At 48.6% G+C, this 15,464-nt stretch overlaps 1 long non-coding RNA gene across 1 annotated transcript; it reads right to left on the reverse strand.

Annotated features, from left to right (window-relative positions):
- Positions 1-611: 611 nt before the first annotated feature.
- On the reverse strand, positions 612-2,206 carry LOC101419805 (uncharacterized). The gene is made up of 2 exons (XR_009187542.1): positions 2,139-2,206; positions 612-919 (listed from the first exon to the last, which is right to left on the reverse strand). It is a non-coding gene; the product is annotated as an uncharacterized lncRNA (long non-coding RNA).
- Between the last annotated feature and the right edge of the window lie 13,258 nt (positions 2,207-15,464).

Consider the following 15,464-nt stretch of genomic DNA (forward strand, 5'->3'; position numbering starts at 1 on the left):
TGAGTAAAGCAAAAATGAAATCCACAATGTTCTACTTATTAGAATGTTGATCAGATTCTAGAATCTCTAGAAAATGGATTGAAGCAAACAACAGTTCTACATTGTTCTGAGTTCTATGTAATAACTCCCTTGGACTCAATGACACATTTGTAGAAACTTTTAAGAAGAGGAGTATTTTCCATTATTTTAAAATTACTTTTACAGATTTTGAGATATGTTTTGCCCATCATAAAATGAATCCACTTAAGGCATATTGTTTAGTGGGTTTTAGTATATGTATGGAGTTGTGTAACCATCATTAAATCTCTTTTAGAACATTTTCAACACCCCCAAAAGAGACCATTCTTATCCCAAATTCATAGAATAGGAAAGTGAAGCCCAGAGATGAAGTCACCTAAGGTCACATGACCAACAGGTGTCAGAAAGGGGATTCGATCTTTGGACCTTCCCTTGTTCCTGCAACAACCTCTGTTTCTTCTAAGGATGCCCCTTTCCATTTAAACTAATTGGAGGAGGTTGTCTCACTTTGTGCTCTAGGCTCAAGATTCTAGATTCCTGCCCACTCTGCTGTGTTTCTCCCACCCAAAGAGAAGCAAATGTTTGAGCAGCACCACTGTGGAAAAACCTTTAATCTCCATTGAGAATTAGGCTTTACAGAGCACCAAATGCAGGTCAGAGCAGTCTCCTTGGTCAGCGGTCACCCATATGAGCGTGCTCATGTGTGTGTAGTTGGGATGGGCCTGCGTGTTTGCTGGAGAGGCCCCAGCATTTACGCTGCAGGGGCCAGCCCAATCCTGTTATTTCCCCGATCATAAACGGAGAAATACAGCTGCAGGAAGACATTGCCCAGGCTCCATATCGTATCATTGGTCAAGACGACGTTCTCCACAAAGTTGCTGTGGCAGCTGCCCGAAGACCTCTGAAGAAAAGAGAAACACTCACCGGTCAGCCTGAGCCCTCACCTGCCTCCTCACTCCCCCATTCTGTATGCCCCACTCTGTGCTCCCCAGGTTTATTTCCTTCCTTTCCTATGTGCCAAGGGAGGCTTATTTCCGTCCTTTCCTATGTGCCAAGTGGCTCTCTGCAGCAGCTGCTCAAGCCGGTTGTCTTCTCCCCTCCCCGCACCCAGGACCAAGGAACTTCTTGTAGCTCTCCCACCTGTCCAGGGGCTGTTTTCTTCCTCCTTGTTCAGGCTGCTCTCTGGGCAGCGAATGCTCTCCTTCTCCCCTGCACCCCACTTGTCCTTTCAGCCTGAGCTCCAGCAGCCTCCACCCAGCAGCCGTCCTGGGCCCAGGCTCCCCTCCGAGGTGAGTTCAGGCTGCTCAGCTGAATTTCCTGGTGCTCCCCTTGGCCCTGGAGCCCCCGGTGCCTGCAGGCCTCATGCTGTCCTGCCTTTCTGACTCATCTGCCCCTGGCCACTGCATCACACAGCTCCCTGCATGGAGCCCAGTACAGACCTGCACGGGTCCAAGCCGGCCTCCTCTGTGCCTTCATAAGGCGGGGGCAACAACCCCTTTCATTTAAGATTCTCTCTCTCCTTCAAAGCTTTCCCTTAACCCATATTGCTTCCCATGGAGATGTCCCATTGACACCTTTATGGAGCGTCATGTACGTGCCAGGGCCTGTGTGGTCACTGTGCATCCACCAAGGGAGGGGCTGCTACCCCACTCGACAGAGGAGGAAACTGAGGCTCAGCATAGTGAAGTTCCTTAAGGCCTAGGACTAGAGTGACCATATAATTTATCCTTCAGTCCAGAACAATTTTGGGACATAAAGGGCACTCCTAAAAGTAATGGTGGGACAGCACAGGACGGCTGTGCCCAGTCAACCATACCTGTCATTAGACTCGGGCTCATGTCAGGGAATGCTGTAGCTACTTTCCATGCTCGCATATCTGAAATCTCTGGTTGACCTGGAAGCAACTTGCCGTCCCTCTTTCTATTATATCTGAACTAGCCTTGGCACGGGTGATGGCTCAGTATTTATGTAAGGATGATGGATGTCCCAGCCCAGCCGGGTGGGCTTGGCAGAGTCTGCAATGGCATGACTTGGCCACCAGGGGCCTCCAGCTCCCAGCTGCATCCAGCCATTCCTGCAAGTCCTAGGACTGGAGGACCAGCCCTTGTTCTGCCCCTCACCTGCCAGACGTAGGCACTGGCTGGCATTGGGTAGTGGGAGCCATTGATGGTGAAGACGACGTCAGGCAGAGAGCTGATGGTTCCTAGGTAAGGACGTATTGTCAGAGAAGGAGAGGGAGGGGGCAAAAGGTTGGCTCAGAGACTCCATGCGCGGAGAGTCTTCGCCCGACATCCTGGAATGACCCTGTACCTTGTCGTCGATGAGTTCTGCTCCAATGACTGTGTGGATGTTGAGGACAGAGTCGTATGGGCCATGAAGCAAGGAAGTCCCAGTATCGAGAATGGCCCAGCAGCCATGCTCACAAGCAATCACCTCCCTGTCGATGGAAACGCTGAGACAGGGGACAAAGCAGGCATCAGGGTCACTCTCCAGTCCCTCGACTGCTTCTCCCCTCCTGCTGCCTCCAGCACAGCCCTTCTGCTCATGCCCCGCTCCCTCTGTTTCCCTTTGCTTTGTCACGCTGACCTCTGAGTGGCTTTCAGTTCTCCAAGTCACCAAGCTCCTTCCTGCCTCAGGGCCTTGACATGTGCTGGTCTCCCTGCCTAGAACTACCCCCACCCCCTTTGGAGAATCTCTCCTCACTCTTCATGTTCTAGGTAAATTGTCACTTTTTCAGGGATGACATCCTCCCCATCTAGACCAGGCTTCTCTCTTCCTCTCTATCATCGTACCCGAGCTAGAATCTAGCACACATCCACATAGTGAGGAATTATTTATGTGACTCATTGTTTCACTGCATCTACCCCAGTAGATGGGGAGGTCGCTAGGAGCAGGTTGTATCCTCTCTGCAGCTCCCGGGTGCTGAGCACACAGTGGATCTCAAGGTGTGCAGGTTGAGGGAATGAATGAAATAATGACTTAGTGAAAGGAATAGGGACAGCTGGAGACCAGTATCCAATGAATGATGGAAGATGGGGAAACCGGCTGCTCTGGAAGAGGTGGTCTCTCCAGCAGCCCCCCAGCATAGTGGGCTGTTAGAGGGGATTGATGCTCTCTGGGAGAGTCCAAGAGGGAGGGCCAAGGCCTGCACTGGCAGTGCCCTGAGCTCACCCAAGGGGAAGGAGATGGGCTATGAGAGCCTCTAAAGGACATTTTGGCATCACATAGAATTTGATCAAGTATTGTCCCCTAATTCTCAGGCCTCCCAGATTCCTGGGTTACTGACCATGTCATGGCTCCAGCATTGGGACAGTGTGTGCATGTGGGGTGGTCCTTTTGTAGTCTTTGCTTTCAGATCTCATGCACAAAGCAGACCACATGCCATTGCTGGACCTCTTCTCCCCAGGTGACAAATTTGTCCCAATTTGCCCAGGAATTTTTCAAACACTTTTTCAAATGGGCAATCTGGGATGCTTGGAGCCCCTCTCACTACCACGTGTGGGCTGGTGGGATTCTCCTGAATGCCTCACCTGCACTTTCGGGTCCTTGGACCACACCTCCCGCCTGCCCCCACCCTCTCTGTACTGCTGGAGCCTCTTTCCTGGAGACCTAAGCCTCCCAGGAACAGGGGGCTCCCGTTCCCCTTCTCTTAGCACTCCAAGGTCAGCCTGGTCCACCATGGCTGGGGTGGAGGAATCAGGAAACCCTGAGCAGGGCGTGCATGTCCCTGTGTGACTGGGTGTGTCTGTGACACTGTGTATGTGCATGTGTAGAGCTTCTCCTGTGGCAGAGGAAGAAGTTGGGGGGCCTCACCTGTCCAGGACCACCTCCCAGTAGAAAGGCCTACTCAAGGGCACCCAGTGGAGCTCCCCGCTGTAGTAAGAGGGGTCCACCCCGCCGAGCATCAGCACGCTGCTGTTCTTCTTGTCCTCGATGGAGGGGCAGGGGGAGAAGGGCTCGTGGTGAGAGGAAAGCAGCGGCAGCGTCTCAGGAGCAGCCACATACCCGGCGCTGCTCTGAGGGCTTAGCTGTCCTTGCTCACGCCCTCTGCACACACTCACACGCCTGTGCAGAGGCAGCAGGACAACCCCATTTGAGGGATGGGGAAAGGGAGGGAATGGGAGGGAGAGCAGAGGCGGGAGGGGAGTCGGGCTTCAGAGCCAGGGAGAGCAGAAGTGCAGGGTCACAGAGATGGGAATTGAACTAGGCCTCCAGAGCCCCCAGCCCCAACCACTCTCCTCCCTGGCCTCCTAACAGATGGGCTATATCATAGCTTTGATGGGAAAGACACAGTCTGCCATCAGGGGTCTCCCCTTGCCCGTGCTTCCTCCACTAGCTCCCCACATGAGACAGGCAGGGACTTCAGCTTTTCCTGCCAACAAGCCCAGTGCTTGGAGACTTGCTGATGCATTGACCATCCACCACGAGGAGAGTCCTGAGGACTGAGTTCAAATCCTCTGGCTCCCAGTACTGACAGGACAAGCTGAGACAAGCCCCTCTCTGAGCCTCGCTTTCTGCTGAGCTCAGCAGATGTTTGCTGCAAAGGCCAGGTAGACCCCATTTTAGCTGCACATCTGCATTAGCTCTATTGCAAAGACTTTACTCTGCCACTGAGCCACAAAACAGCTGCAGACCTTAGGTGGCAAACAATCGTGACTACATTCCAATAAAACTTTTTTTTTTTAACAACTCCGTTTGCAGACCTCTGGACTGCGGTCACCCCTCCGGCTGAAGTGTGGTTTGCTGGCCTGGCAGGGGAGCAGCCGCGGTAGGCCTAATTCCAAGCTGCTGCCCCCATAATAGGGTGGCTGTTCGGACTCACCACCACCCCTGAAGGGAGCTCGGCATGGGCGCAGAGTGCCCTCGGGTCTCCCCTTCTCGGCAGCCATGCTTCCGCGGCCGCCCCTCCTCCCGGATAGCGCCACACGATGCCTTATGAGGCAACACCCTTCTTCTTTTTTCTCCCTGCGCAGGCACAGGGCGGAAAATTCCAGTCTGCCTTTCCCCCCCCACCCCACAGCAGCAACAGCCAGGCGCAAGGCGGGAAACTCAAGTCTGCCCTCTACCCCAGCAACAGCAGCCACCAATCCCTAAACCCTGCCACTTCCCCCAGCAACAGCAACAGCCAATCCCTAACCACCACCCCTCCCCCTTCCAGTACCTCCCACCGACCTTTCTCCCCAGTAACTGCTTGCGGCAACCAATCAGAACATGGCATAAGCTTTGACCAATCAGCCTTCCCCAGCCCCTATAAAACTGTAGCCACTTCCTCAATAAAATTGGACCTGCGTGTTTACCTCGTCTCCGCGGTAGTTCTTCTGCCGTGCGCCCCCCAGTCCTGAGAGCCCCCGACAAGGGCCTGGTCTCCCTTGTCCCCAGTTCGTTGCCTGCTTCTCCAGGCGACCCCTTCGTCGCCGGCTTTGCCAGGCGACCCTGTCAGCCGAACCGCGCAACCCCTGTGAGACCGACCCCTCGTCTGCTGCCGGACCGACCCCTCGTCCCAAGCCGGACCAACCCCTCGTCCAAAGCTGGACCGACCCCTCATCCGCAGCCAGACCCCACCGCCACCGACCGAGCAAGCCGCCGCACTGGACTCAAGTAGCTCTAAGGAAACTTCCCAATCAGGTAGTATAATTTTTCATAAAACTAGACAGGGCATACCACCTAGTCCGAGAAAGGGCAGGTCTAGCCCAGCCACACCTGCTCAGGTAGAAGGCAAAGAGTTTCTCAGAAAGGAATCCCAGTTCCCACAGTTGGTCGAAGACTGGTGCGGCTCCACTGTAGCTAAGCCTGGGGAAAGCCAGGCCCAGGACGCCGTCAAAATCCCCGTAGTCCAGCAAGCTGCAAGCCTCCTTCAAGTCCTCGTTCTCATCTAGGCTGCTGACCTCATGGAGACTCAGGCCGAAAGCCTGGGACGGGATGACAAGGCTGCCAACCTAGGGGATTGCAGGGTCTCAGTGGAAGGCTGGGGAGGTGACGCAGGGGCTGGGCGGGGAGGGAGATGGTGAGAGGCCACAGGCACCACGGATAGGGGCTGCAGCCTGGATGAGCCTCAGGCTGCCCCTCAATACCAGGAATGTGGCTTCCCTGTGCGCCTTACTGCAGGTTTTGTGTGTTGTTGTTTTCTTTTTTTTTTGAGGTTCTAGAACCTGAGATTGAACTTGAACCCTGGACTTGGAATGTGTGAGGTTGGCGCTAAGCCAGGGAGCTACATCAGGTCCCCTGAGTTGTTTCCTTTTCAATTTGTTTGCATGTTGCTAGTTTTCTGTTTTTTATTTTGTGTTGTTTTCAGGAGGCACTGGGGACCAAACCCGGGCCCTCCCCTGTGGGAAGAAGGCGCTGAACCGCTTGAGCCACATGTGCTCCCTCACTGCAGGTTTCCCTCTAGGCTGCACCTCCCTCCCCCCACCCAACCCTAGTCCGTAGGGTTCATTCTCTTGTTACAGCCAAAAGGAAGACAGAGGGTGCTCCAAATGGTCCCCCTGGGAGCAAGAAGAGCAGGCGGCAGGCCCTGTTCGTTTTGAGCATCACTGGGCTCTGTTGACGTTATAGTTTGTAGCAGTTAACTTTCCCAGGAAAATTCTGCTGGAGGAAACATGCTTTTGTACATTGTCTGTGAGTTTAGAAAATTAGAATTTTCTTAAGTAGAGACTCTCCAGCGAGTCCAGGCCAGGCTTGCTCCTCTCGCCTCCCTGCCCCCCTTGCACTCAGGGTTTGGAAGCAGGCTCCCCTGTTCTCTGTGGGGGGCATTCACGGTTGTCTATGCCCCTGAATATATGTGTAAAATTGGGCCTGTGTGTCTGCACTTGGGCATGTGGGGGGGCAGCCCAGGGTCTCTATTAGATTCTCCAAGGCCCCAACGTCCCCAAAGTAATGACCTTAGCAAGGTCTTCCCGCAGGAGTCTGGTCTACTTTCCCACCCCAACTGCAGCCCTCGGCCACCCCAGCAGCTCCAGCCTGGTTCTGTCCCCTCCTGAAAACACCCCCCTCCTCTGTGAGTCCTGATTCACATCCCAGCTGGGGCACCGACCAGCTGTGTGGCCTCAAGAAGAGCACTCCCCTCTCTGTTCCTCAGCTCCCCCATCTGTAAAATGCAGCTAATAATCCTGCCTGCCCACACCTGGGGGAGCAGGAGGATTAAACAGAGACCACAAGCAGAGCCCTCAGCACCGAGCCTGGCACAGGCAGGGCGTGTAAAGGGGAGGTGGGCCCTCCTCTCCCTGCTCCCTGTGACATCAGCCTCCCCAGGGCCTCCATCCTGAGGGTCCCCCTTTCTGGATTGGCTCTTCTGGAGGATGTAGTGCATCCCCAGGACCACTGTCCCCAGGGAGGGACACGACCCCACAGCCAGCTGCTGGGGTCTTTGAGGAAGATGGGCACACCAGCAACTCCGCATTGGGTCCTGTAAGCAGCTGTAGGTGCCCACGGCCAGCCCCACCTGAGCCCCGTTTTCCTGTTACCTGGACAACATCATAGCCGACAAACCCCGACTTGCTCCCTCTGTCAAAACCGAACACGGGCTTCGTGGAGTTCAGGAAGGTGGAGGAGAGCCCAGGGTCGAAGGTGTTGTTGCTGACTGGGTGGACAGGAGGCTGGCGTCAGGGGCTGCTCAGGCCTGAGGAAGGGGGCGTGGGCGGGGAAGGGGCCAGGCACTCACAGCAGACAGGGCTGGAGCAGGAGACTGAGGGCACCCACAAGTCGGTCAAGCAGGTGTCAAAGAGGACGTTGAGCTCCTGAGGCGGTGTGCCGATCCTGATGGTGCCCATGTAGGCCAGCTGCCAGGCGGAAGGGCAGTTCGGAACGGCCCAGCCCCTGACCACCCCAGTCCCCAGGTGCCTGCCATCAGTGGGGTGCCCTGAGGACTCCGAGCTCACTCTCCAGCTGCCCCACTCTGTTCAAGCCAGTGTCTTCATCTGAAAAGCTCTGCAGGCTTCCATGCAGTTCTCCAAATCCTTTCCCCCTTTCTAAGCCCAGCTCATATCTCTCCTCCTCCAAGCAGCCCTGCTAGGTCACCCCAGGCTCCTGTTTTCTTGCCTTCCCCCAAATCAATTCGCTGAATATTAATACCTGTCTCTGTTATTTGGCATTTGTTTCCTCTTTCCTGTCTCTGGATGGGGTATAAATTATTGAAGCTGTGACAAAGATTTTCATACTCAATGCCAATAACCAGAATGTCAGTTTATTATACCCTGGGACACCACACAGGCTGTATAGATTTTATCGGTGTGACTCTTCGGCCTGCAGAGGGTGAGCTCCCCAGATCTAGGAGATCACCTTCCCCAGCAGTGTGTTTTGTTGTTATTTGCTCAGACATGACTCACCTGTGGATGAGGCTCTCTTAGCTCAGTGGTTCCCTTAGCTCTGAAAGAAAAAAGTCCCTCAAACAAATCTCCATGTGGCTCACAGGTAAATATTGTTGGCACAGAAATGGTTGTCTACCTGTCCTCTGGCTGCTTCTTGGCCCATCACCTGAGACACCATCAAGGTGGGAGAGCTTTCTCAGTGGGGATGGGGTCCCTGTCCCCAAGGTGTCTGCTGGCAGGAGTCCTAACCCTGACATCCTGAGAACCACTGCCTGAAAAATCCCAGTGCTGGATGGGAGCCTTGGGGAGCACACTTACTGCCAAATTGTTCCCCAGGGATTCAAAAGGCACTTCCGGGTCTGAGTGCATGTCATCAGACGCGTATTCCAGGTTGCAAAGATGCTTCTCCAAGAACTCTCACAGCATTCCTTTTTCCCTGAGGCTTTCTCGCATAGATTTGGCCTTCTTTAGAGGAATCCTTCAACTCAGTGTTCATAAAAGAAACAGATAAGACATGGCCATCAGATGCCCCAATGAAATGGTCACACTTTACACTAGAACTGTGCTGTGTAATTTCCAAACGTTTTTGTGAATGTCATCTTATTCTCAGCACAGTCCACCCAACAGAAGGCATCTTGGCTTGAATTTAGACTCTATGGCATCATCTTGGGCAAGTAATAAGTCCTTTCTGAGCTTAATTTCCCTATCTGTAGAAAGATAGATAATTAAACCCTCCTCCCCTGGCATGTTTTGAACATTAAGTGACAATGCCCCTGACACCTGGTGGGTCTCCATGATGACAGCCGTTCCTGCTGCTATTGTCATTTCTGCATCTTTCTCAAAGCAGCCCAGGAAGGCAGGGAGAGTGGAGATCATTCTCCCTCTTAGCAGTAGAGGAGCTCACATAGAATTTCACTTGGCTGTGATCACACTGCCTGTTGTTGACAAATTGGGCCTATGAGTAGATCGATTAGGGAAAAAGCCAGGGAATGCGAAAACTCGTGGAGGCCAAGGTGGGGAATAAATTAGAGAAATGAAGAGGGAAGAGAAATAAGAGAGACTACACAGATAAAGAATCACAGAGACACCCAAAGAGACAAGGAGACAAGGAAAGATCCAGAGGCAGAGATGGAGATGCAGAGACACACATTTACAGGACACAGGGAGAGAGCAGAGAGCAGCCCTGGAAGCAAATGCGGGAGGGAGAAGCATTGCTCCAGAAGAGCTCTGCGCTCACAGCTGCAGAGTCTGCACACTGAATAATTTCAGGGAGTCCCATTCACAATCCCCACGGTGTGACCAGCCCCCTGCAGGCCTGCCCTAAGACCCCTGGGCCCCTCTGCCCATATGGCAAGCTTCTCAGCAATAAATGGGGACTTGAGCTTTGGGCAGTCACTTGAGTACATTCCCTCCTCCATGTCTGGTAGGTAGGCTGGAGATTCAAAAGGTAAGAAAAGATTCCCAAAGGAGAGCTGATGCTGCTTGGTGTCCCACACTTACGTGACCAAGTACTCTGAGAGGGCCAACAGCCCCAGGGCCCAGAACCACCTCATGTTCCTTCCTAAGTTCAAACACTCAGGAGAGTGTGGGTGTGCAGCCTGCAGTGGCCCTGTAGAGCTGCTCCTTATATACTCTCTGCTCAGCCTCAGGCATCTGTTGGGTGTGTAAACATTCCTAAAAAGATCCTCCCTGTTCATGAGAAGGACCTAGAAAATTCTCAGAATTCAGAGATTTCTATGGGTGTGGCTGAGAACTAAATGGAAACCACATAGTCTAAAAATAATGGAACAGATTATCCCTATCTTCAAGATAGAAAGCTCTGCTAACAATGTGACTGTGGGAGTCACAGTCCCAAAGGGTATCGGGAATGAAAGACACAGAGAGATTGGGATCAGGGGTTCTGAGAGCATTGATTTCTCAAGCTCATCAGACAAGTTTATTAACATCAGGGGCTTCTTTATATACCCCAAGCAACCATGAGAACTAGCAACTATTCTAGCTAACTATTCCCATAACTTCGTTAATGAAAACACAGTGCACAATGGATAAGAGAGTAACTAAAGCTAAGATGTTCTATTATGTTATTGAAACAAGTATACTCATAAATCTTGTTGCCCAGGTTACTTGAGATATCAAGTCTGGGTTCTGCTGGAATGTTATGTTTCCCAGAGAGATTAGCCACCTGCACATACATCTCCAGGGACAGCATGACCCAGTGGTCAGAAAGTAACTTGCTACCATGGAAACAGCATGCCTTTGTTTCCCACATTTCCCCCTTTTTGTTTCAGTCAGGGTGGCTGTGCCTGTCTTAAGTTGCCCTCCTCTGAGAGTCTTACCCATCATTGACTACCAGCCCAGTGCTCTGACCATGGGGAATTATATCAGGGTTTTAGCAAGTACCAAATTATTAGCTTGTCCCATCGTGTCAATATGGTGCAGCCTTTGGCATACTTCTTGTCCCAGGCAAGCAACAACAATGAGCAACAAGATTAATACACAAAATCCTATTCCTAATGTTGATAAAAATGTTGAGACTTCCACCAATCTAGTGGATTAAACTTATTAAAAATATAAATTAAGTCATTAAAGATATCTTTATCATCAGCTACATCAATTTGATTATGAGTCATTTCTAATATTCTTTTTTGTAATTCTTCTATTTCTAATGATATATTACCTTTATGACCTATCAAATGATTTTTAATTTTTTCCCAATCAAACATAGAATTATTATAAGCAAGTGGAGTAATACAAAAGTTACTTTCATTCCAATCACATTTCAATCCCCTTAAGTTTAAATTATACAATTGATCTCCAATATGCAAAACAGCTGATTCTAAATTATTAACTCTACTGTTTAATTCTCCATCAATATATTCTTGACTATGCCATAAGTCACTAGCATTCTTATGCCATTCATGCACGTATTGTTGAGTCTGCACCATCTCATGCAAGGCCACAGTAACTGTAGTGGCAGCTGCAATGGCACCAATCAGTCCTAGTATGCCAGCAATTATCAGCCCCACAAATTGCTTTGAGCACTTCAGGATTTCTCATGCTATATGGAATAGCAGTTGACTCTCAGGTGACGATTGCCAAATTTGGTTCAGTCGCACTGGAATCCACACTCCCCGCCACCTTCGAGCCATTGTAATGAAGTCTCCATTCTGTAAAATGTTCTCAGACAAATAAGTATGCAAGGCCCCACTTTTATAAAATAGAGCATTCTCGGTTATAGTTAATTTTCCAACCACAAACACATAAGCATCTTTTATACATGCCTGAAGATGATGAATTTGATTTAAATGCAGATATTGACCATACTTACTATTATTCCCAATCCATTCTATAGTAGGAGCTATTTCTAGAAAAACTTTCCACAAATTCTTTAGTTTATGTATAGATGTAATATTATACCATGGAGGAGGGATCCATTTCCTTTTATATTTTCAAACACTATTACTTTCAGTAAAAATTATTTTTTCATCATGATTTAAGGATTCATGGAGTGGATATTGCATATTACTAATTTGCTGTCCTTTACTATTTAGACCATACCAAATAAGTCTGTCATTATGTGGAGAGGGACTCCCCATAGGGGCACTCTCCCACACTATTCCATAGGAATCATTAAAAATGACAGATCATCTTCCCATATGGCACTCTCATCATCCTTCTTTATCCCTACTTTCTTTTTGTGGACAATCATAAGTAGGATTTTTAGTCATGATTAAATCGTAAGAGGGAAATAAAGTCAAAATAAACTGAGTATTATTATTTTTGAAGATAGTTATGGCCCGATTTTTAACATACATACAGGAAGGATTGTTACCAATGCATAAAGGTCGATAATCAAATGGTAATACAAGATTATAGATTCTTTGTCCTTCCTCATAGGGTTTAATTGACAATCGATCATCAATTGGTCCAGGGAATATATGGGTCTTATTCAGATATATATGAAAGAATGGATCTTTCCAGGTTAACACTCTAAGTAATGGGGGTTAGGTATATAGGCCCAATAAGTGTAATTACTGGCAGCTTCCTCATTACTTATGATCACCATCATCAGAATTGCAGGAGACCCCATCTCTTCATTCCAGGGTTTAATCCTCTTCGGGGTAACCAAATTTGTTCTCCATTTTCTGAAATGACAAGAGCATAGCCTCGCCCCCACACTTTGATCCTGCCTTTTTTCCATTCATTACTTAAAATATCTTTCCAGAATATTGGTTGGTCTTTATTTCTAATGTCCACTGTAGATGTTTGACATTTTCCAAAGTGACATTCCACAGGTGTCAATGAATTATAAACATTAAGAAAATTTAAAGTAAATAAAGCTTTTGCCAATTGATCTTTTGGTGTTATAATACCATCATCTCCCCCTTTTTGTTTTAAAAGCATAGTTTTTAGGGTATGATGGCTGCATTCAACTATGGCTTGGCCTGTAGGATTATAAGGAATACCAGTGATATGCTCAACAGCATACATAGAACAAAAATAAGCAAAAGACTTACTAGTGTAAGAAGGACAATTATCAGTTTTAATTTTCAAGGGGCATCCCATTACAGCAAAAGCAGACCATAAATGGGAGCGAACATGATGAAAACGTTCACCACTTTGTGCAGTAGCCCACAAAAATTAGAGTAAGTATCAATGCAAACATGGACATAGCGTAATTTACCAAATGATGGTATGTGAGTAACATCCATCTGCCACAGCTGATTAGGAGCCAGGCCTCTGGGATTAGTCCCAGCCTGAAAAGGCACTGTGGTTAAGGGTCCATAGGTGGGACAGGTATGAATTATTTTTTGAGCTTGATGTTTTGTTAATTGAGGAAATTTATGTCTAAGTCCTTTAGTGTTAATATGAGTTAATGCATGATATTTATTGGCATCCTGCAAACATCCTGCTAATAAATCAGCCCTTGCATTTTGTGTATCCAAAGGACCAGGAAGGGAAGAATAAGACCGGCTATGAGTAATATATATGGGCTGACTTCTTTGCCAAATGGGAGCTTGAAGCCTGGCAAAAAGTTGAGATAATTCCTTAGCAATAAAAATATGAGTTGTTTCAATATGACATACAGTTAAACAAACATATTCAGAGCCAGAGACAATATTCAAGGACTCTTGAAACATTTGTAAAACTTTAATGATGGCTGAAAGCTCTGTGTGTTGAAGGTTGGACTATGCACATAGCCCTGAAAAGCACTGCAAAAGTTTATTGTTGGGTTTTTTACAGATAGAGGAATGCAGCTGGCTTGATTTGTCTAAGATACCAAAGAAAGTCTTAGTAAATTTTAAAACAAAGTGATAGCAATACAGCTGGACTTTAACTTTTTGCAACAAACTAGTAGTGTTTGGGATTGCTGCATACTACAGTGTTCTTACTTTAATCTATAAGAGGTTGTTTCTGTGACACATACTTTTTTACAATAATTAAAACCATAATTAACCATATTGTGCTTTTCTTTAATATTTTGCTGAAATATTGGTAACTTTATACACTCTTAAGCATTCATAGGAACATTTTACATATACAACTTTAATTAACAGTGGGTCAAAGGAAAGAAAAAACTTATTAATTTTATAACACTTTAAAACACCTTTTATTCAACTTATAACATATTAAATAAACTTAATTATTACTTTAATTTTTCTTTCAAAGTAAAAGAACAAATCTCTTATAATTAGTTTGGAATAAAAGACTGCTTTTCAGGATTTGATTTTGAGAAAGCAATTTTCAACATTATGTTCCTTTAAAAGAGATAAAACTTTTCCTTCTTGGAACACCGAGGAAATGATGAGGTTAAAGCACGAGAAGCTATTTTGATAAAACAGACTTTTTCTTTTTTTTCTTTTTCTTTTTATTATTCAGGATAAAAGCTTTTACCAAAACAGATTAATGATTTGAGAGGCTTTGAGAAAGAACAAAATTTTAACTTTGCATTAGTATACTACTTGATAATAAAGCCTTTAAAATTTTATAGATAGACCCATCAAATCTTATTGAACTTCAACCATAAAAATTCTTTTTTCCATGAACGTTCTGCACTTTTAGTATTCATTCAGGTTTTGTTCCATATTTTACTCTTTCTTAATAACCAATCATTTTATCTTAGGACAAAATCATCTCCTGTTTCCTTAATAATAAAAACACATTTCAGGGAGCCGGGCGGGGCTGGTGCAGGCCACGGTGGCGAGAGGCGGACGCTGGAGCTGGGCCGGGCCGCTGTAGCGAGCGGAGCCAGGCGGAGCCGGGTCAGGCCGCGGTGGGTACGGAGCCGGGCGGGGCCGGTCCAGGCCGCGGTGGCGAGAGGCGGACACCGGAGCTGGGCCGGGCCGCTGTAGCGAGCGGAGCCAGGCGGAGCCGGGTCAGGCCGCGGTGGGTACGGAGCCGGGCGGGGCCGGTCCAGGCCGCGGTGGCGAGAGGCGGACGCCGGAGCTGGGCCGGGCCGCTGTAGCGAGCGGAGCCAGGCGGAGCCGGGTCAGGCCGCGGCAGCATACGGAGCCGGGCAGGGCCGGTGCAGGCCGTGGTGGCGAGAGGCGGACGCCGGAGCTGGGCCGGGCCGCTGTAGCGAGCGGAGCCAGGCGGAGCCAGGCCAGGCCGAGGCGGCGTAAGGAGCCGGCCAGAGCCGGTCCAAGCCTCTGCGGCAGGCGGAGCCGGGCCTGCGGAGGGGTTTCTGTTCTTTTTTTTTTTTTTTTTAATTTATTTTACTTTATTTTATTTTATTTTATTTTTTTTTTGAGCATCTGCAGTACTGGGGAGTTCGTGGGCCCTGGGCAGCCTATTGGGGGTTTGTGGGAAGGGAGGTGCTTGCAGACCCATTTGGGCAGACAGACGGGGGGTTTTAGGGCAAAGCGGGGGGAAGTTGTTGTTTTAGATAGTGTTGCAATTGTGACACGTGTATACCTGTATCTCTCTTCTCCCTATCCGTTCCCCACCGTTTGCCCATCCTCATTTTCTTTCTTCCTTTCTTCTTGTCTTTCTTTTTTCTTTTTTATAATTAGTTTTTTTTTTCGGTTTTCTCTTTCCCTCTTGTCCCTCATCTTCCACTTATTTTTATTTTAATTCAAGTATACAATAGGTGCTACAGGGAACACCTCACATTTGCTGGGTTTTCCCATCCTCCACTGCCTC

This window comes from Dasypus novemcinctus, chromosome 10 (assembly GCF_030445035.2).
Source record: "Dasypus novemcinctus isolate mDasNov1 chromosome 10, mDasNov1.1.hap2, whole genome shotgun sequence".
Taxonomy (NCBI): Eukaryota; Metazoa; Chordata; class Mammalia; order Cingulata; family Dasypodidae; genus Dasypus; species Dasypus novemcinctus.